The sequence below is a fragment of the Sminthopsis crassicaudata genome, chromosome X (genome assembly GCF_048593235.1).
Source record: "Sminthopsis crassicaudata isolate SCR6 chromosome X, ASM4859323v1, whole genome shotgun sequence".
Lineage (NCBI taxonomy): Eukaryota > Metazoa > Chordata > Mammalia > Dasyuromorphia > Dasyuridae > Sminthopsis > Sminthopsis crassicaudata.
The window spans coordinates 12,035,313-12,054,255 of NC_133623.1; the positions used below are offsets into that span (position 1 = coordinate 12,035,313).

General features: G+C 35.7%; 1 pseudogene; it reads left to right on the forward strand.

Moving 5' to 3' along the window:
* LOC141549263 (casein kinase I pseudogene) overlaps positions 1 to 18,943 on the forward strand; it is a 99,466-nt pseudogene that overhangs the window by 60,064 nt on the left and 20,459 nt on the right.

Sequence of the window (18,943 nt, forward strand, 5' to 3'; positions counted from 1 at the left end):
TTAAGTCTGAAGGTGGTCCAGTCGAAGCCATGTGGCAAAACCATAAAAAGCCGTAATGATGATTAATCAAATATGCCATTAGCATAAAAACCTGACATGTAGTTAATGGAATGAGAAGAATGTGCCAAAGACAGTAGTATCTTTTTTTGTTAATATATTTTTATCTTCATTTTTGTACTGAGCTTGGACTTCCTTACTCAGGTTACTGTAGAAACAATATTAAATATGGGACTTTTGAAAGTCAATATTCATCTAAGTGCTGCAGTTGCCCTGGAGGCCTCTAGTACACTCATTGACAAGAATGGTTTCTCCATGAGAGTATTTTAAAAGTTTGCCCATTTTACCACAGGTCCAAGCTCAAGACTCTTTCTATATTCATATATGTATGCATGCATATATGTGTGTGCATTGTTTATCATGTGTAGACATGATATATAATGCATGCACATCTAAATGTATATTTATGCATCACATACATACCTCTTTGCATATTTATTTATATGTATCATCATATATACATATATGCATATATAGATATAAATACCACACAAATTATCTGTATGCAATATACATGTATATGTGTGAAAGCACACATTACATGTATTTATAGGCAGGACTTATACATCTCATGCTTGTGCATGGATGTATAGGAGCATACATAATTGTATATTCATACATACATGTAACAGATGTGTACTTGTACACATTTCAATACATGCACACACATTACACATATGTACACATTTACTCGCATTCTTTTGTGTGCATATGCATTTGTATATATAAGTACCCATACATACATATGTATATGCACATATATTTTATAGTTGTATTTATATGTAAAATTCATGAGGACTTTGTGTCCCTAGGCTTTTGTCTCTGAAGGAATTATTCCTGATGAGCCAGAAGAAGGTTCAGCGTTTCAGAGTTGTACTAAAGTTCTGCTTAGTTAAGTGGCTGGAATTCTAGAGGTGAAGATTTTTCTAGATTATGAGCTCTGAATCTTTTTTGCAATCTCTTTTTGCCATCATTTGGTGACGCCTGTAGATGCCTGCTCATAAAAATGTTGCTGAAATATCAAATAAAATATATTGGATTATAAAAAGAAACCACATGGATACAGCTTTCAATGTGTTTTTAAGTTCAAGGACCACAGGTTTAGAAAGAAAAGTGCCCCAACTAAGACTTCGGACTAATAGATTCCTTTTATTATATCCTGCTGCTTTTACTGGTTGATATCAGAGTATGTGAGTGCCTGCCTTTTTCACTGAGATAGTTGAAGCTTAAACCTTTTGTTTCTAAGCTGAGAGACATGGTAGAAGCCACCCTTCTTCTTATGGGGTTAGGGGAGACATTAGGCATAAGGTGGAAATTCCAGCTGCAATCCAGATGCTGACAATGAAGAGAAGCTCTGCAGTCACACGCCTAGCAGAACAGTGCCTAACAGAATCCACAAGCTTAGTAAAGAAATGCAGAGCAAAATCTGTATGCCTGTTGGAGCCACACTTAGCAACCAGGTGATGCTTGTAAAACCAGTTCTTGGCAAGCACAAGACAAGCAGAGGACTATTTGTCATGTAAGACCAGTGGGGAACACTGCACAATATGTTCAGAACATAGGGTCCACCAAGCCCAAGTTACTCACTGATTTGAGTGCACCAGTCTTAATAGGTGTCCCCTCGGCATGCACCCATCAAAATGTATAGCCTGGCCATATATGTGAAGAGGAAAGGAAAATATGTTCCATGTGTTCCACATGTGCTGAGCACTTTACTAATATTATTTCATTTGATCCTTATAACAGGATATAGGGTAGGTGCTATTGTTATTCACATTTTCCAGTTGAGGCAACTGAGGCAGACAGAGACTAAGTAATTTTGGGGGATTACATAGGTCCTAAGAGTCCGAGACAGTATTTGAACTGAGATCATCTTAACTCCAGGCTCAATGCTTTTGTTTGGAAATCTAATGATTTTTTAAAAATATATTTTTATTATTAACTTGAAAAAATCTACACACTTTAACATTTCTATATACAAAAACAGAAAAAAGAGGGATGTATATAAAATTGTCAAATCTGTGTTGTGTACAGAATTGAGTATTTTGATGAAAGTAGCTATTTGGCTAGATGGTCTGGAAATAATGCATTATGATTGGATCCAGAGCTGGAAAGACTCTTAGAGGTTACCTAATCCAATCCCCTGAATTTCTTTTAGTGACTTAAATTTCAATATCTTTTTAATCTAAATTCTGTGTGTATGTGGGTAATGTGATTGCAAGTGTGCTGTATTTAATGTTCCTTTATCTGGTTCAGATAAGAGTGAGATTCAGATAAGCCTGTAACTCCCATATTCACCTTTATGTTTATAGACTTTTTTTTTTTTTTTTTTTTTTTGGTGCAGCCCATTTTTGATACACAGTAAATTTTTCCCTTTTCTTCTTCATTTTTACCATTGTATATTTCTTTTCTCCACCATTTTCCTTATTTACTTAAAACAAAATAGCCCCAAACTGCACCTAGGTTTTCAGTTAGCCTTTGACCCTTGAAAAGTTTGAATGGTCTTTTCTCCCCCTATTAGACTGTAAGCATTTGATCATTTTAAAAATTTATTTAATTTTTAAAAATCTTTTTCATATCTTGGATTTACATTTCAAAAATTCTACTTAGCTGGTTTTTTTTTTCCCAACAGAAGGCTTTGGTTAAAAGTATCTGCTTTTTCCTATAATATTAGTACTAAGTTTTGCAGTGTATTTTTCTTAGTTATAAACTTTTTCTCTTTTGAGTATCTTATATTTCAAGATTTCTTATCTGCTATAGTAATTGATACAAAATCTTGTATGATCTTGACTTGGGTGCTTTGTTACTTACCTCTTTCTTCTTGGTTGCTTTCAGTACTTTTTTATTTGACTTAGAAGTTTTGGATCCTTTCTGGTTATGTTTAATTTAGATTTTTTTTAAAGAGGCTATCACTGGATTTTTTTTCTAGTTTCACTTTATACTGGAGATTTAATAGTTCTGCACAAATTTATTTTTATGATTTCTTGAAATATTATATCCAGTGCTTTTGTTTGGTTATAGGTTCCAGGAAATCCAGTGGTTTTTTAAAAATATTTTATCATGAACTTGAAAATCATCAATATTGTTTGTGTTCCTTTATGAACCTCCTGAAACAAATTTCTGCCTTAGCCATGTTCCCCACAAAAGCAAGAAAAAGAAAGAGAAAAACCTTTTCAGGCTGCATTCTAAATCCATCAGTTCCCTATCTGGATGTGAACAGTATTTTTCATCATGAGTTCTTGGTGGGTAATTGCAATTGATCTGAGTTTACTAAATAGTTCACAGTTGTTTATATTTGCAATATTGATATTATTGTGCAATTGTATCCCTGGTTCTGTCACTTTTGCTGGCAATTTAGTTTAGTGCAAAGGCACCACTTGCCATACATGTGTATCATTCATAGATAATGTATCTGTTCCATTGGGACAGAAAGCCGTGTCTCTCAAAATTTCGGGTAGGAAATCTTTCTTTGGTGGATGCTCTTCAGAGGTAGTACAAATCCTTAGCATGCTCTAGTAAGCAGGGGAGGTTTGGGCCTCTGTATCTTATTTGACTCAACCAAAGAAATCTATATGGCTAAATCTACATGGCTGAAGAGCTGATTTTTTTCGGCAATAAAATATATACATTTCTGAAAAGGTAGTTCAATTAATGCCCTTTATTGTATATTTATTGCCCCATTTAGATAGCTAGATATCTTGTCTATCTAAAGTATTGGCTCTGTCACAGGAGAAAAGCTTTGTGAGCTCAGCTGGACTGCTGGGGAAGATCAAAGACCTGGAACTAGAAGGGATGGAGAGAATCCATGCCTTTTTTAGTTGCTTCCTCAAATGTCTTTTCAGCATATGTAGACTTATTGCTATTGTGAAATAGTTTGATTGACAATTGATTGACAGCCCGTGTGCAAGGCAAACTTACTGTTCAGAAAGATCCTGAGGAAGGTAACACCATATGAGCTCACCTTGTTGCCAGGTTACTCTGTGTTCATTGATTCATTCAATTTTTGGCTTTTCCATTGAGCCTAGCATAGAGAGGAGACCAATTCAGTGATTAGTTCTTCTTCAGGAACGTTAAGTGAGAAAAGGCAACTCCGTCCGTCTTCCTTTTGTGGATAACTGAAGAGTTCTCTGAGAATTTTTGGTCTGGTACACCACCAAGCTTCTCAGTGGCATTTCAAGAACTCTTTAGACGTATGTGTCATGTATTTTATCTCTCTGCTCTTTCTTGGCGTACAGAAAAAGACAGGCCTTTAGAGATGAGTCCTATTGTTTTAGAATTGTAGGAATTACTTTTATTTGAATAAGAAGTTAAAAAATTGGGCATATGCCTCCACGATGGGGCATGCTTTTCATGGCCTCTCATGCTTGGGGCACAGGTTTTTAATTTCTGATGTTCAAAATTTACAGTCAATATATAAAAATAACTTGGAAGGCCATTCAGAAATGCTTTGAGCAGGAGTTCTAACATTCCCAGTGATCCTCCAAATCCCATTCTTGTATGCTTTTTCAGTTGTTTAGTTCAGAATCAGCACTCTAAAAGGGTGTTTAAACACTGCAGGTAACCATTTCCCATGGAACAAATAGGAAGGAAATCAGGTTACGGTGAGGGCACCCAGCAGGACTTCTTTACTGTCTACTCAGTGTCAGTGTAAACTGATTTCTTTAAGAAAGACACTCTGGGAAAAGAGAACAGATTGTAGGAAACATGTTCTGCATGCAAGAAAGAGCAAAGAACTAGAATACGCAATACTTTGAGATAATTATACAAAGACAGAAAAAAACTTGAGAAAGAAGATAGCAGCAGAACTATATTCTAGCAGGTGGGACTTGCCCAACTAGGTTTGCTTGCAATAGCACAAAACAGATAACACGTGAGTATTCTGGCTCACTTTTTTTTCGTGCAAAATAATTGCTAGCTCATAAGTTCTTGATGATTTTTTTTTATCATTGTTCATATTACTCAAATTGCTATTTGCTAAGCACTGGGTTTAAGCTAAATAAAAATGCAGCATATACCAACTCTTGAGCAATATACGCATCGAGAATCAGCCTAACAAAACATAAAATTCAATGCATGTGGCTGGGAGAAATTAAAAAAGCTCAGGAAACTGAGATATATTTGTGGTTATACCCTTAATTAGCTACATGCTACTTAAACATAGCACTATACAGGAAGGAACAATATCTCAGAAGGTAAAATTTTCATAGTGTGGTGGAAAGCAGTGAATGGCAACTAGCTACTTTATTGAATAGAAATGGTACCTTCTTAGGATGGTACAATTATAGCCATTGGGGGACACTTTTACATTTGAAATACAATAAATGACAATGATCTGGCACTGACAAAGGTGACAGCTCTAGCAGTTAGTTTTGCATGGTGAATACTAAGTAAATACTTTTTGCACAATTTCATGCAACCCAGTTTATTGAGCAGATTCCTATAGGCATTTTCCTTGGAAAGAGACAAGGAAGAGAGTAGATGTCAGCAACACCACAGACATAGTGGAGGATGCTGATCATGCCGAGTGAAAGCGCCTTTCCCTTTATACTCCCAACAAGACAGCAACTAGATTCCTTTTCCCCCAAGTTCCAGTTGCTCCTTGTGGCTCCCAAGGAGCATTCCTTTATTTGCTCTCTTCTTCTGTTTTACATCCTTTACAATTCCAACAGCCATGTAACATATAGAGAGATGACTGGTATATACTTAGCTCTTCACTTGGCTGTTGGGAAGCCAATCCAGCTCCTGTGATCCTATCCGTGAGTGGGCAGGAAGAAAAGGAAAATTGTATTTCTTTTAGAAGAGAAGGGCAAATGTCTTTCCCCAAGAGGTGGTGTTGCATAATGGATAGTGTACTGGACTCAGATTCATGAAGTCCTGGTTTTACTCCTACTTTTTATGCTTTTTACTCTGATGATTATGAGAAAGTAATTTAATTTCTTCACATCCCAATTTCCTCCTCTGTAAAATGGGGTTCACTATTTGGGATTAGCTAAAACATGGAAAAGTTGATTAATTGAATGGATTTGGCAAATAAGACCCAGAAGCTATCAAACAGGGTAGGATGGTGTTTGATAAACACAAGCACACTACTGACTTGAGTAAGAGTTTCCTATTTAACAAAAATAATTCTGGGAAAACTAGAAAGCCATGAAAGTAACTGAGGTTCTTCATCTTTTTGGTGTCATGGGCCACTCTGGCAACTAGTCTGGTGAAACCTGTGGCCCTCATCTCAGAATTATGTTTTTAAATGCATAAAATGAAATATATAAGATTATAAAATATAGAAAAGATTTATGTAAAATATTTATTTTTTAAAGTTAGTGTTTTTCAGGTTAAAAATCCTTGGTTAAATGAGCATTCCTTTCATAGACCACAGTAAGCTGGTATACATGACATATATCCAGATGGATGTAAAAGTTCATATCATAGATGGATAAGAGGAGAAGGGCAGGCTGGCAAGAAGCATTGTTTATACATTTACTTTGTGTATCAGCACTGTACTCAGTACTAGGGATACAAATACAAGCAAAGAGGAAGATATTCCTTGCCCTCAAGGAATATCCATTCAAATGGAAGATGAAGCACATCAAATGAAGTTGAAAAGGAAGTGGGATGGACAAAATATCTGCAAAGGAGTAAGATGGAGAGTTGAAAGCCCAATCAGGAGGGAAATGAAGCATGGTTGGTCTGGGAGCATCCTTAAAATGGAGCTCTGGAAGGAATTCACCAATGGGAGAAGAGGATTGGCAAGGATGAAAAGGCCCTAAGCAATGAGGAAAGTTGCAGGGTTGAGAAGGCAGCTTGAGGCATGATGGCAAAAGGCCATGTCAGTTGACAGGGAGAGGAGATCTTCTTCATAACCATGGATAGGGAAGAATCTTTAAGGGATAAAGGGCATCACATTAGATAAAATAGATGTTTTCAGTTATGTAAAATGTAGTTTTTTTATTAAGCAAAATGCAGTTAGAATTATAATTTTTACAACAATCTCATAAAAGTTTGATATTCAAGGTGGTACAAGCATAAAAACATAAAATTTTCAAATTCTCATAAATCAAAGGAAGGTAGTTTTCAAATGAACAAATGCAACTATCAACATTTAAACTAAGACATATTCTAGAAGATTAAATGACGAAGGAGATATGTATTAAGCGCCTACTATAGGCCATAACCATCCTAAGCACTGTGGGAATCATAATTAAAAAACCAAATAATTTCCCCCCAAATATCTCTGATAAAAGATTGATATCCAAGGGATGTAGAAGTGATGCATATATATATATATATATATATATATATATATATATATATATATATATACACACACACACATATATATATATATATATACACACACATACATACACACACACACACACACACACACACACACACACAAGTTAATTTCTCTAAGGGTGAGTTGGTTGTCAAGGCTGCTATTGAGAAAATTGACAGAAAGTGAATCATTAATCAGTGAAATACAGTTTAAAACAACCATGAGTTTCTACTCCTTACTCAACAGATTAGCACAGATGACAAAAAATGAAAATGGAAATCATTGGAGAAGCAGTGGAATGACAGGCGCACTGATGTACTATTTTTTAAAATAAGATTTTATTGTTATCTTCTGTTTCTTACATCTTCTGTTTCAGTTATTTCCAATAACCTTTTCCCTTCTCCCCTTCAATATAGCAACTAGTACATTTTAAAAGAAAAAAAATCAGCACAACTAATCCATACATTGAAGAAGTCCAAAAACATGTTCAATGTATAACACCTGTGACCTCCCACATGCACAAAGGGGCAGGCTTGGAAGTATTTTCTCATTTATCTTTATCCAGGTCATGCTTGGTTTTTATAATTTTGTTATGATAACTTTTGGTTTTTTAGTGTATGATCTTTCCATCTACATTGTTATAGTTTTATGTATGTTGTTTCCTTGGTTCTGCTTAATTCACTGCATTGGTTCCTGTAGATTTTCTGTACTTCTCTGTACTCATCACATATATTATTTATTACAGCACAGTAATATCCCATTATATTCATGCATTATAGTTTGTTTAGCTATTCCTCAATCTACTTTGTTTCTAGTTCTTTGTTATTAGAAAAAAAGTGCTGCTATAAATATTTATTTTATATAGAGACTTTATAGTTTCTTTGAGATAAAAGCCCCAGTAATCAAGTTTCTGATCCAAAGATGGCATTTTAGCTATATTCTTTGCATAATTCTAAATTCACAAGCCTCCACTGATTGCTTTATATTAACAAACATTTTAGAAGGCATCTATGAACTGATGCAGAATGAAATGAACATAGCCAAGAGAATCTTTTACACAAGTAAAATAATAATACAAGTGAAAACGACTTTGAAAGACCTAAGATTATGAATTAATCAGTGCAATGACCTATCATAACTTCAGAAGACTGATGATGTTTCCCATCTCATGGCAGAGAGAACATAGCAGAATGGAACATACGTTTTTAAACATGAACAAAGTACATTATTTTGCTGGACTGTATGGCAAGAGGGAGAACTTCCATTGAGTAAGAAAGAGCTATTGGGAGGGAGTACTTAGTGAATAGTGACAATGATACAGAAAGGGAAGAAAACAATGTTAATGAAACTTTAGAAAATAGAAGAAAGATAAAGGAAGTTGAGAAGGAAACGCAAATGAGAAACCATTTTTGGTACTATCTAAGTTTAATATAATCCTTAAAATAACTTAAGCAATAAGACAAATTCCATATAAAATCCTCTTTATTGTTCTTCTTTATACATTTATATGCTTATGTTCAGCAAATTCATAGAAAAAGCATCTTTTTTTGTTTTTTTTTTATTGAAGCTTTTTATTTTCACAACATATGCAAGAATAATTTTTCACCATTGACCCCTGCAAACCTTTGTGTTCCAATTTCCCTATCCCTTCTCCTCACCCCCTCCCCTAGATGGCGAGTAATCCAATATCAGTCACACATAAAACATATATGTAAAATCCCATATTGGCATACATATTTTTACAGTTATCTTGCTGCACAAGAATAATCAGATCAAAAAGGAAAAGAATGAGAAAGAAAATAAAAATCAAGCAAGCAACAACAAAAGAAGTGAAAATGCTATGTTGTAATCATCATTCAGTTCCCACTGTCCTCTCTCTGTGGGTGCAGATGCCTCTGTCCATCACAAGACCATTGGAACTAGTCTGAATGGTATCATTGTTGAAAAGAGCCACATACATCAGAATTTATCATCATATAATGTTGTTATTGCCATGTACAATGATCTCCTGGTTCTGCTCATTTCACTTACCATCAGTTCTTATAAGTCTCTCCAAGCCTCTCTGTATTCATCCTGCTGATCCTTTCTCATATTACAGTAATATTCCATAACATTCGTATACCACAACTTGTTCAACTATTCATTCTCCAACTGATGAGCATCCACTCAGTTTTCACCATAAAAAGGGCTGCCACAACCATTTTTGCACATATGGGTCCCTTTCCCTCCTTTATGATCTCTTTGGGATATGGGCTCCATAAAACCACTGCCGGATCAAAAGGGATGCACGGTTTGATAACCTGCAAAAGAGTCTTAGAATTCTCTGTAACCTTTAAGATCAAATATAAACTCATTGGTTTGGCTTTTAAATAGCTTCAAAAGTACATTTTTAATCTTACACATTACTTTCCTTCTGACATGCATCATGACTTCAGCAATACTTGGAACAATATAATTCTGCATTCAAGATTCTCTATCTTCTATCTCCATGCCTTTACCCATTCTTTATATCCAGATTACATTTCATTTTTACCCTTCATATCTCAGTATCTCCAGTTTTTTCACATCTGAGCTCAATTACTGCTTTCTACATGTTCTGATCCCTCTACCTGTTAATGTTCTCCCTTCCAAACTTCCTTATATTTATTCTGCATAATATGTGTGTGTCTGTGTGTCTGTGTGTTTATATTAGGTAAGGTGTTCCTCAGGTAACAGAATCATAGGAATGCCAGGATTTAATTTGAAGGGATTAATGAGGTTATCACATTAAGTATAGAACTGCATCTGTGCCTTGAGCATTTTATGAAGTATAAACTTGACTGAGCACCCCAACGAGTCATGCTCCTTAGAACGTTAAATGCTTAATAGCTGGGAAGTTTGAGAGAGTCTGACATTAGGAAAAATTATCAAGCTCACTGGTCATGTTGGATTGAAGGTAAACTACCAAACCAGTAGAGAACACTGCAGCTGTCAGGGAGCAGAGACATATAGAGACACAGTTATTCAGATTGTTGATAACTTAGATTTCTTCAAAGCAAAGGAAACAACTCCAAGGAAGGTGATCCCTGGCAGCAAAGTAGAGTGTAAAACTGTGAATAGGAGAATTTTAAAGAAGTTTGAGAATTCAGCTGGATAACTGGCTCAGATCTACTGCATCCAAGGAGTAGCTGCATTAGACTTCAAATCTGTTAGGAGTTACAGGGAATGTCTACACCAAATGTGAAGACTTCTCCCTTAAGAGTGGTAAATGAGAACTTGGCTTTTGCCCTGCTGGTTGACTTTGATGACTCTGAAGAGAGAGTGAGGCTGATGATTTTGTGCAATTCCGTCTCATTTAAATCTAATTCACAAGCATTATTGATGATGTAATTGATCCTCTTTGAAAAGGAAGGCCAAACAACAACAAACATGTATTCTGCTCATGAGTGATGTGTATTTGTGTGACTGTACCTCAGGTTTATGGGATGTTTTACAGCTATTGTTCGTGCTATTTCATTTGAGTAAATGCCTTTGTTGAGAGTTAATTGAATCTCTTAGCTAATCCTTCGAAGCTTATTAGTGGGGGCTTATAAGCTATAGTTATATTTATTTTGGATCTATTGGTAGCAACTACCCACAAAAACCTAGAACAGTACAGTATCTACATATTGAGGTAATAGCCCCCCCAGGGAATGCCACACACAGGTATATGCAACTGTGTGTATGTACAAGACACGATATCTTTGTGTGCATATATATGCCTAATATGTATCTTCATGTATATAAACACACACATATTGTATGCACATATGTATAATGTGTGTATATACATAAAGACAAAAGTGAACAGGCAAAAGAGTTGAGTGAAGGAAAAAAATTTGCATTTATAGTTTGTGTATGTGCACGTGTGTGTATGTGTGTGTATCTGTGTACCTATATCTTAGCATGGTGTCTACTTAAATTTATGGCAGGTTAAATGTTTATTGATTATATATACATTAGAACATAAATTCCTTGATGCCAAAGAGTTTTGCCTCTTTATTCTTGGCACTTAGCCCATCACCTAGCTCTAAATAGGTGTTTAAAAATGCTTAATAATTGATTAATTACTCAAAATTACATAGGTAGTAATGGTAGAGTTTGTGTTCCAAATGAAATTTTCTGACTGTAATTCTAATTCTCTATAAAATATGACTTAATAAATGTTTGCAAAGTAAAAAGAGAAAGACTCTTAGAAGATATTCACTTGTGCCCCTTTTCTACTTTTCTAAAGCAGAGGGAAGACAGAAAATAGAGCATATTTTTTCTCTGGACTTGGTGATACTGTTGAGAGTTTGAGGTTCCCACACATTTCAAATAGAAAACTCACAAATTCATTATAATAGGCAAAACCAATACTAAATTTATACATGATATGCTTTATAAAACAGATGGGAAAATGCTTACATTTTGAGCAAGGCAGTACAAGAACTTGAAAGTTTTAATGAATAATGATTTTTTACTGAATTTTAAAAAAATAGTTCATTTTAACTTAAATCAGTCATTTGCCCAATCCTTTCATGTATATGACTTCTTGAGTGCATGGAAATTACAATGAGCCCAATGCTGACTTTCATTCTACCCTAATTCATTCTCCACAGGCTTGCCAGAATTATTTCAAGCCTGACAATGATACTCTCCTACTCAATAAATTCTAATGACTTCCTATTACCTCTAAGATAAGATATACATTCATTGTTTGGTATTTAAAACTCTTAATTACTTCACCCCATCCTACTTTTCTAGCCTTATTGAGTTGTCCTCCCATTGACACACTCTACAGTATGGTCCAGACAGACTGGTGCTCCTGTTTGTTGCTCATAACCAGTGCTCCCTTTTCTGCCCTCTTGCCTCTGTATTGGATTTCAAGCACCTTCTTTTGCATGAGTCTTTCTTGATTTCTCCAGCTGTTAGTGTGTTTTCCCACTCCCTATCATTATTTTTTTGAATTTATTTATTTTGGATCTATTTTTATATACTAATATATGTACCTATTCATCTCTCACAGTAGAAAGTAAGTTCTTTGAGGGCAGGGACTGTTTTTGTTTTTGTTTGTATTTTTATTCCCATTGCTACCATAAGGTCTGGAGCAAAATAGGTGGTTAATAAATGTTTGTTGTTTGATTGATTGGTTTCAGTCCACTGAAACATTATTAAAGGCAGTGAAGTCATAATTTACTAGATTGCCCAGGTGGCCTGGCATACTGTCAGAGGTAAACAGTCACTGTAGAGTTAGTGTTCCATTATATGTAATGATGAGAGGTGGAGCTAGGTTAAAAAAATGATATCCTAGTATAATCCTTGTCCTTCTTTTAGCTACTAGTCCAAGTGTCATGATTTTATTTTTAATTTTTTATTAAGGACTTTAAAACAAACATACATTTTAATATTAAAAAAACACAAAAACATTGTATATGAAACTGTGAACTCTTTGGGTTTTTTAAATTGCATTTTAAATATAGATAATAACACCATTTCCCTTTTGTTGTCCCTTCTGAACGTTTCCTTTTATTGTGTGCATTTTTAATGTTTTATTGATTCTCCTTTTTTATCTCTTTCATGATTCATTCATAAACTTATCAACCTCCATAGAAGCTATCTTTTGTAACAAATAAGTTTTGTCAAGCAAGAGAAACCAACATATTGACTGTATCTGAAAATATATCTTATTCTGTACATTTCATTCCTTATCTTTCTGCTGAGAGGAGGAGTCATGTTAACAGCATCAGTCTTTTGAAGTCAAGATTGGTCACTCTGTTGATCCAGTTTCTGAAGTTTTTCAAAGTATTTTTCCCCTTTTATGTTATTGTAGTCATGGTGTCAATTGTGGTTTTGCTTCAATGTCAATTCATATAAGTCTTTTGTTTCCTTGAGTTATATTCATAATTTCTTTTGACACAGTAATATTTTATCTATTCCAATTCCCTAATTGATGGTTACTTTATTTCAAGTTCTTGATACCACAAAAAGTGCTGCTATAATTTTTTTTCCATAAGTGTTTTCCTTCTGTTTGGGATCTCTTTCAGGGTATTGCCTAATAGTCAATTATGGAGTCAAAGCATATGCACAGTTAGTTGACTTTTTGGGGGCATTATTCTAAATTGTTCTCCAAAAGAGGAGAACCAATTCATAGCTACACCAATAGTCCTCTTATAGCCTAAGAACTGCCATTTTTCTTTTTGTCATTTTGGTTAATTTAATAGTTGTAAAGCAGATCCTCAGAATTGTTTTAATTTACATTTATCTTATTAGTCAGTCAACTAAGATTTATTAATTACTTACAATGCCAAGTGTTTTGGAGCATGCATTTATATACTTGTTGATATCTTACATTTCTTTATTTTGCAACCTGTTCATTCATAAACATTGATGACTCATTCATTAAAGAGTGGCTTTTTTCATTCATATTTATATCCATTCCCTTTATATCTTGGATTTTAGGCTCTTATCAGAAACATTCCCTGTAAAAATTTTCTCTAGTTAAATGGTTCTCTCTAATTCTAACTGCATTGATCTTGCTTGTAGAAAAAAAAAGTGTTTTTATTTTTATTTTATGTAATCAAATTAATTTTAAGTTATATTTTATGTAATTCACATTTTATTACATACTAACTGGTGGATCACCTGCCTCAAGTCTGTCTCCATTTTAATTGAAGGTACCGAAGTGATTTTCCTAAAGTATAAATCAATCCCCTTTCCCTAACCCCCATGTACTCTCAATAAATTCCAAGAGGTCCTCCAGGATCAAATATATGTGCTGTGTGGGATTCACAAACCTTCATAATCTAGTACCTTCCTTCCTTTTCAGCCTTCTTATACCTTACTTCCTACCACATACTATTTGATCCGATGATTCTGGCCTCCTGGCTTTTTCATGAATAAATTGCTTGACTCCAGCATTTTCTCTGGCTATTCCCTATGCCTAGAATGCTCTTCCTCTTCATCTCTACTAACTTCCCTGGCTTCCTTTAAGTCCCAACTAAGATTATATCTTCCATAGGGAACTTATTTCAACCCCTTTTTAATTTTAGTGTCTTTCCTCTCTTAACTATTTATCTTGTATATAGCTTCTTTGTACATACTTCTTTGCTTCTTGTCTTCCCCATCAGATTGTGAGGTCCTTGAGGACAGGCACTGTCTTTTGCCTGTCTTTGTCACACGGTCCTTAGCATAGTGCCTGGAACATAGTAGGTGCTTAAGAAATGTTGATTGATTGATTGATTGAATTATGGATTAGAAAAATGCTAAGATAATTTTAAGAGGGTCTGTTTTAGAGTTTTCTTCAGTCCTAAAGATTAGTGAGCCTTTTGCTATGCTACACAGGAATGTTGAAGACTCTTGATTGCTAAGTGTGGCAGGTAGTTTGAGTATTAGAGCTTCTAATAAAAAAGAACCAGGGAGAAGTGATGTTTCTAGTGATAAATGTAAAGAAATTAGCAGCAATACACATTGGGGTCCAATATATTTGTAGTTGTGAAGAAAATTGCTGGAAAACCCAAATATTTCAAACTCAGTAGAAGTCTTTGGTAGAAGGGTCAAGGATGTAGTGTGAATTGCTCCAGTTTGGGAGCATACTAGTTGGGTTCCATTAGAGTGGATCTTAAGAGGGATTCTTTAATTGAGATGGAGTTTTGTGCATACCAAGGAGCATTGTATTTGGGACTTTTTAGCCCTCAAAATTTAATGAAAAGCCTAATAGTGAATGATGAAGATGAGAGTTTAAGATGAAATTCTTTGCCATTTGGATAACAGTGTTATATTTATAAACCATTTTCAGTTATTTCAGAAATTTTCAACTTTGCACATTTTTAGTGATAAAATTTTTAACGAAAATTAATGGAACTTTCTGAGTGTGAAGCAGGCTGTCGAGCTTCTCCACAACTACTCCAACAAATTCTGAAGTTCACACCAGACTGAGTAATGATCATGTAATCCAAAGACAAACTACAATAAGTTATGTGATGTCTTCCATGCCAGAAATGCATAAGAGGTCAGCCAGCAACTTGCAGGCAATAAAATCCTGAACACTGTGTAATTATAACCTTTTTTTTTTTTTTGCAAAGAATATATTAAAAATACACTTCCATCTCTTCACTAAAGAGGTAGGGGACTATGAGTATAAAACATTGAATGTATTGTCAGTCTCAGTTGATGTATTGATGAGTTGTACTGAACTGCTTTTTTTCCCTTCTCTTTCTTATTTATATAGTTATTTACATTCCAAAGAATGGCTCGATAGGAAAGGGAGGAATAGAGATATTTAGAAAATGAAAATGATGTAAAAATTATATCAATAATTTTTTGAATGCTCAGGTTTCATAGCTAATTGGAAACATTTTATTTGAAACATGGAATATCTCGATTGTTTTTCAGTTATGCTTCAGTGAGTTATGATAGACTCACAATCAAGTGACATTTGTTGTTAGAACCTACTGGAGTATTCTCTAGCTCCATTCCTGGAATAGCCTTCAAGATCAGAGTACTGTTCTTCAATTACACAGATGATAAGGATATTTTCTTTCTTGTTGGCAACTCTGTCTATTGGACTATTTATTCCCCCTCATTTCCATTTATTTGATTGAAGAACACATGGGCCGTTTGCTTAGCTGTTCTGAGGATATTGGAAATGGGTTTTTTTGGTTTTCTCTGACATATATCTACTGCTTTCAGGTTTTCCAAGCTCTTCCTATACACTTACTCATTTGAAGGTCACTGATCAGGCTTGTGAAGGAAGCTTTAGACCCATTGTACAGATGAGGCAATGGAGGCTGCAGGGTAAAGTTCCTTGGTTTCAGAAAGGGCTTTTTTCTCATCGGGAAAGAGCCAGTGACTATGTCAGTAGGTGCTAGAGAAGTCCTGGCCCTGGCATTTAAACCTGCAGGGTCTTTTTTGCAAGTCATACAACCTTTCTGGGATTCAGTTTCCTCCAAGTACCTTCCTAGACCATGTGGTGGCAGCATAGAGACAGCCTTAACTGGAGGGAAAATGATTAATGGGGGGGGGGGGGGTGACAAAAAACATTGATGAAGCTTCTGTTTTGCAGAACGTGGTACCAGATACAGGGTTAGAATAGTTAAGGCAGGTGAAGTGGTTAAAGGAAGGAGTTGGACAGGCTAGCCTCCAAGTCCAAGAAACAGCATGGTGTATAGAGGTGGGAAAAAGCAGTCTTCCTCCCTCCCTTCCCTTTCCTTCTCTCTCTTCCTTCCCTCTCTTTCTTTCTTCCTTCCTTCCCTCTCTTCCTTCCTTCCTTCCTTCCTTCCTTCCTTCCTTCCTTCCTTCCTTCCTTCCTTCCTTCCTTCCTTCCTTCCTTCCTTCCTTCCTTCCTTCCCTTTTCTCCCTTCTTCCCCCTTCCTCCCTTCTTCCTTTTTCCTTACTGAAATTGTCTACTCATACCTAAGCCACCTGAGTATAGAATGGCCAACTTAGCCACAAACCTCAGATTCTGTCCTCACTACTTTTCTGGGAGATCCAAGCAAATCTTGCACAGTATCCTCTGTGAATTTGGTTTCTTAGCTCCAGAAGAAAGGCTAATTCTACCTATGGCTTCATAAATATTTAAGAAGGATTAACAAGTTGGGGATCAGATGCAAGTCAGTAGGGTATCGTTTAGCACAGCAGTTCGCTCTGGGTTTATTCTATCCTGCTACCTTAGTGGCCTAAAGTGCCTCCACGATCACCCTGGTAGCAGCTTTCTAATCCAGCAGGTTCTGGCCCAGTTTGTGGAAAATGCTAAGTAAAATACAGCATCCCAGCATTAATGAGCCTTATTCACTAACCTACATAAACCTCCAGGGGGAAGTCCTCTTAAGGTTGGGAGGAAGATGGAAGGAGAAGGAGAGGAAGAGGGAGAGTAAAAGAAGCATCCTCAGAGGTGTGAAGCCTGGCTTCTTGGCATCAGTGTGTTGATGCAAGCTACAAAAGAGCTCTTCAATCTAGCCCTACCTGCTGGGCATCCCCGCCAGGGCTGGAATGATACACCTTACCCTGAGTCACTTATCTTTGAAAGGTCAGATAGTAGAGTTGGAAGTTAATGTTGACTGCTATCTACATAAAGATCAATGATTGCTCAAATGAAGCCAACATTCAAGTTTAATTGTTATTTGGGGGGAGGTCTCAGGTACAAAAACCACAAAACAGGAGACAGGGCCAAGAGGATGGCACGGGGTGAGGACATTGAATAGTATCTTACAGAACCAGAAGAAGAAAGCTGGGGTTTATAATATCTGTTCTCAACTTTGTCAAGGCAACTGATTTAAATTCTATCCCAGTGCTAATGATGAGCCAGATCTCATTCGAGTGACGCCTAAGAGAAGAGTTTGGCCGATAAAACATCCCACAATCCTTTTATTTTAATTTGGTAAGATGATTAGATTTATGATTAGATTTACAATGGGAATGTGTACGAGTCTATTATGCAAATCAGTTCCCTAGCTCTACAGTTGACAAAAAGCATTTGTGTCTTTGGCCACCCTGGAGAAAGAGCCTGTTGCTTGGTTCCATGAAGGAATCGGGCTTCTGTAGCCTAAATATGGGTTTACCTCCCAGAGAGCTGGACCTCCAATAACTTCAAAGGCCTGGTTATTAAGAAGGCAGTCACACCCTGGGCCAACAGAATTCCTAGATCTGCCTCCTTCTGACATATGCTAAAAACAGAACAAGACAGAAACAAACCAAAAAATCTCCAGATATTTGAGACTTCTACATGTCTATTTTTCCCCTTCATAAGACTCTTTATACCAGCTCATCTCTAAAAGGCTTCTCACTCTTCTGGCTGAAAGAAATTTTAATTTAAAGAATGCAGATAAGGCCAACTCAAACCAGGCTGGCCATTGGGTATAAAGCTCAACCAAAAGTTCAGAGTTCCATATGTTCCCTGCTGTGTTTCATGACACAGAGGTAAATTCTCCTGTGAGTTGGGATGAAATAGCTAGTAAAAAGTATATTTTCTGTATTTAATAATTCCAGGTGGTGAGCTTTTCCCTTCAATCTGCAGGTGCTAAGATGGGATGGAGAGTCTATTCAATGTTGCCATTCATAAGATACTCTTCAGTTGGGCTAGTAGATATTTGTGGCCATTATTTCTTTCTTATTTTTTTTGGTAGTATTTATTTTTTATTATGTAGGCTTTCTTGAAATGGAAATTTATTGCTTTATATTTTTAATCCTCTCATGTTCTGCTGTGCACATGACAATATTTCTTGTCTCAGGTATCTAGAAGTTACAGGTAGGAGTGTACAAAACAGTTTGTAGCTGCCTTTCTTTTTTTTTTTTCTTTTTTTTTTTTTAAATTATAACTTTTTATTGACAGAACATATGCCTGGGTAATTTTTTACAACATTATCCCTTGCACTCACTTCTGTTCCGACTTTTCCCTTCCCTCCTTCAACCCCCTCCCCTAGATGGCAGGCAGTCTTATACATGTTAAATATGTTATAGTATATCCTAGATACAATATATGTCTGCGGCCATTATTTCTACAGATATTTTCAAGTTTGTGAAATCGGGACTCCTATTTAAGAAAAAAAAAAAAAGTTGGAGATTTTGAATGAAAAATTGTCCTACCTAGTCTACCCAAGGTCTTTATTTCTCTTA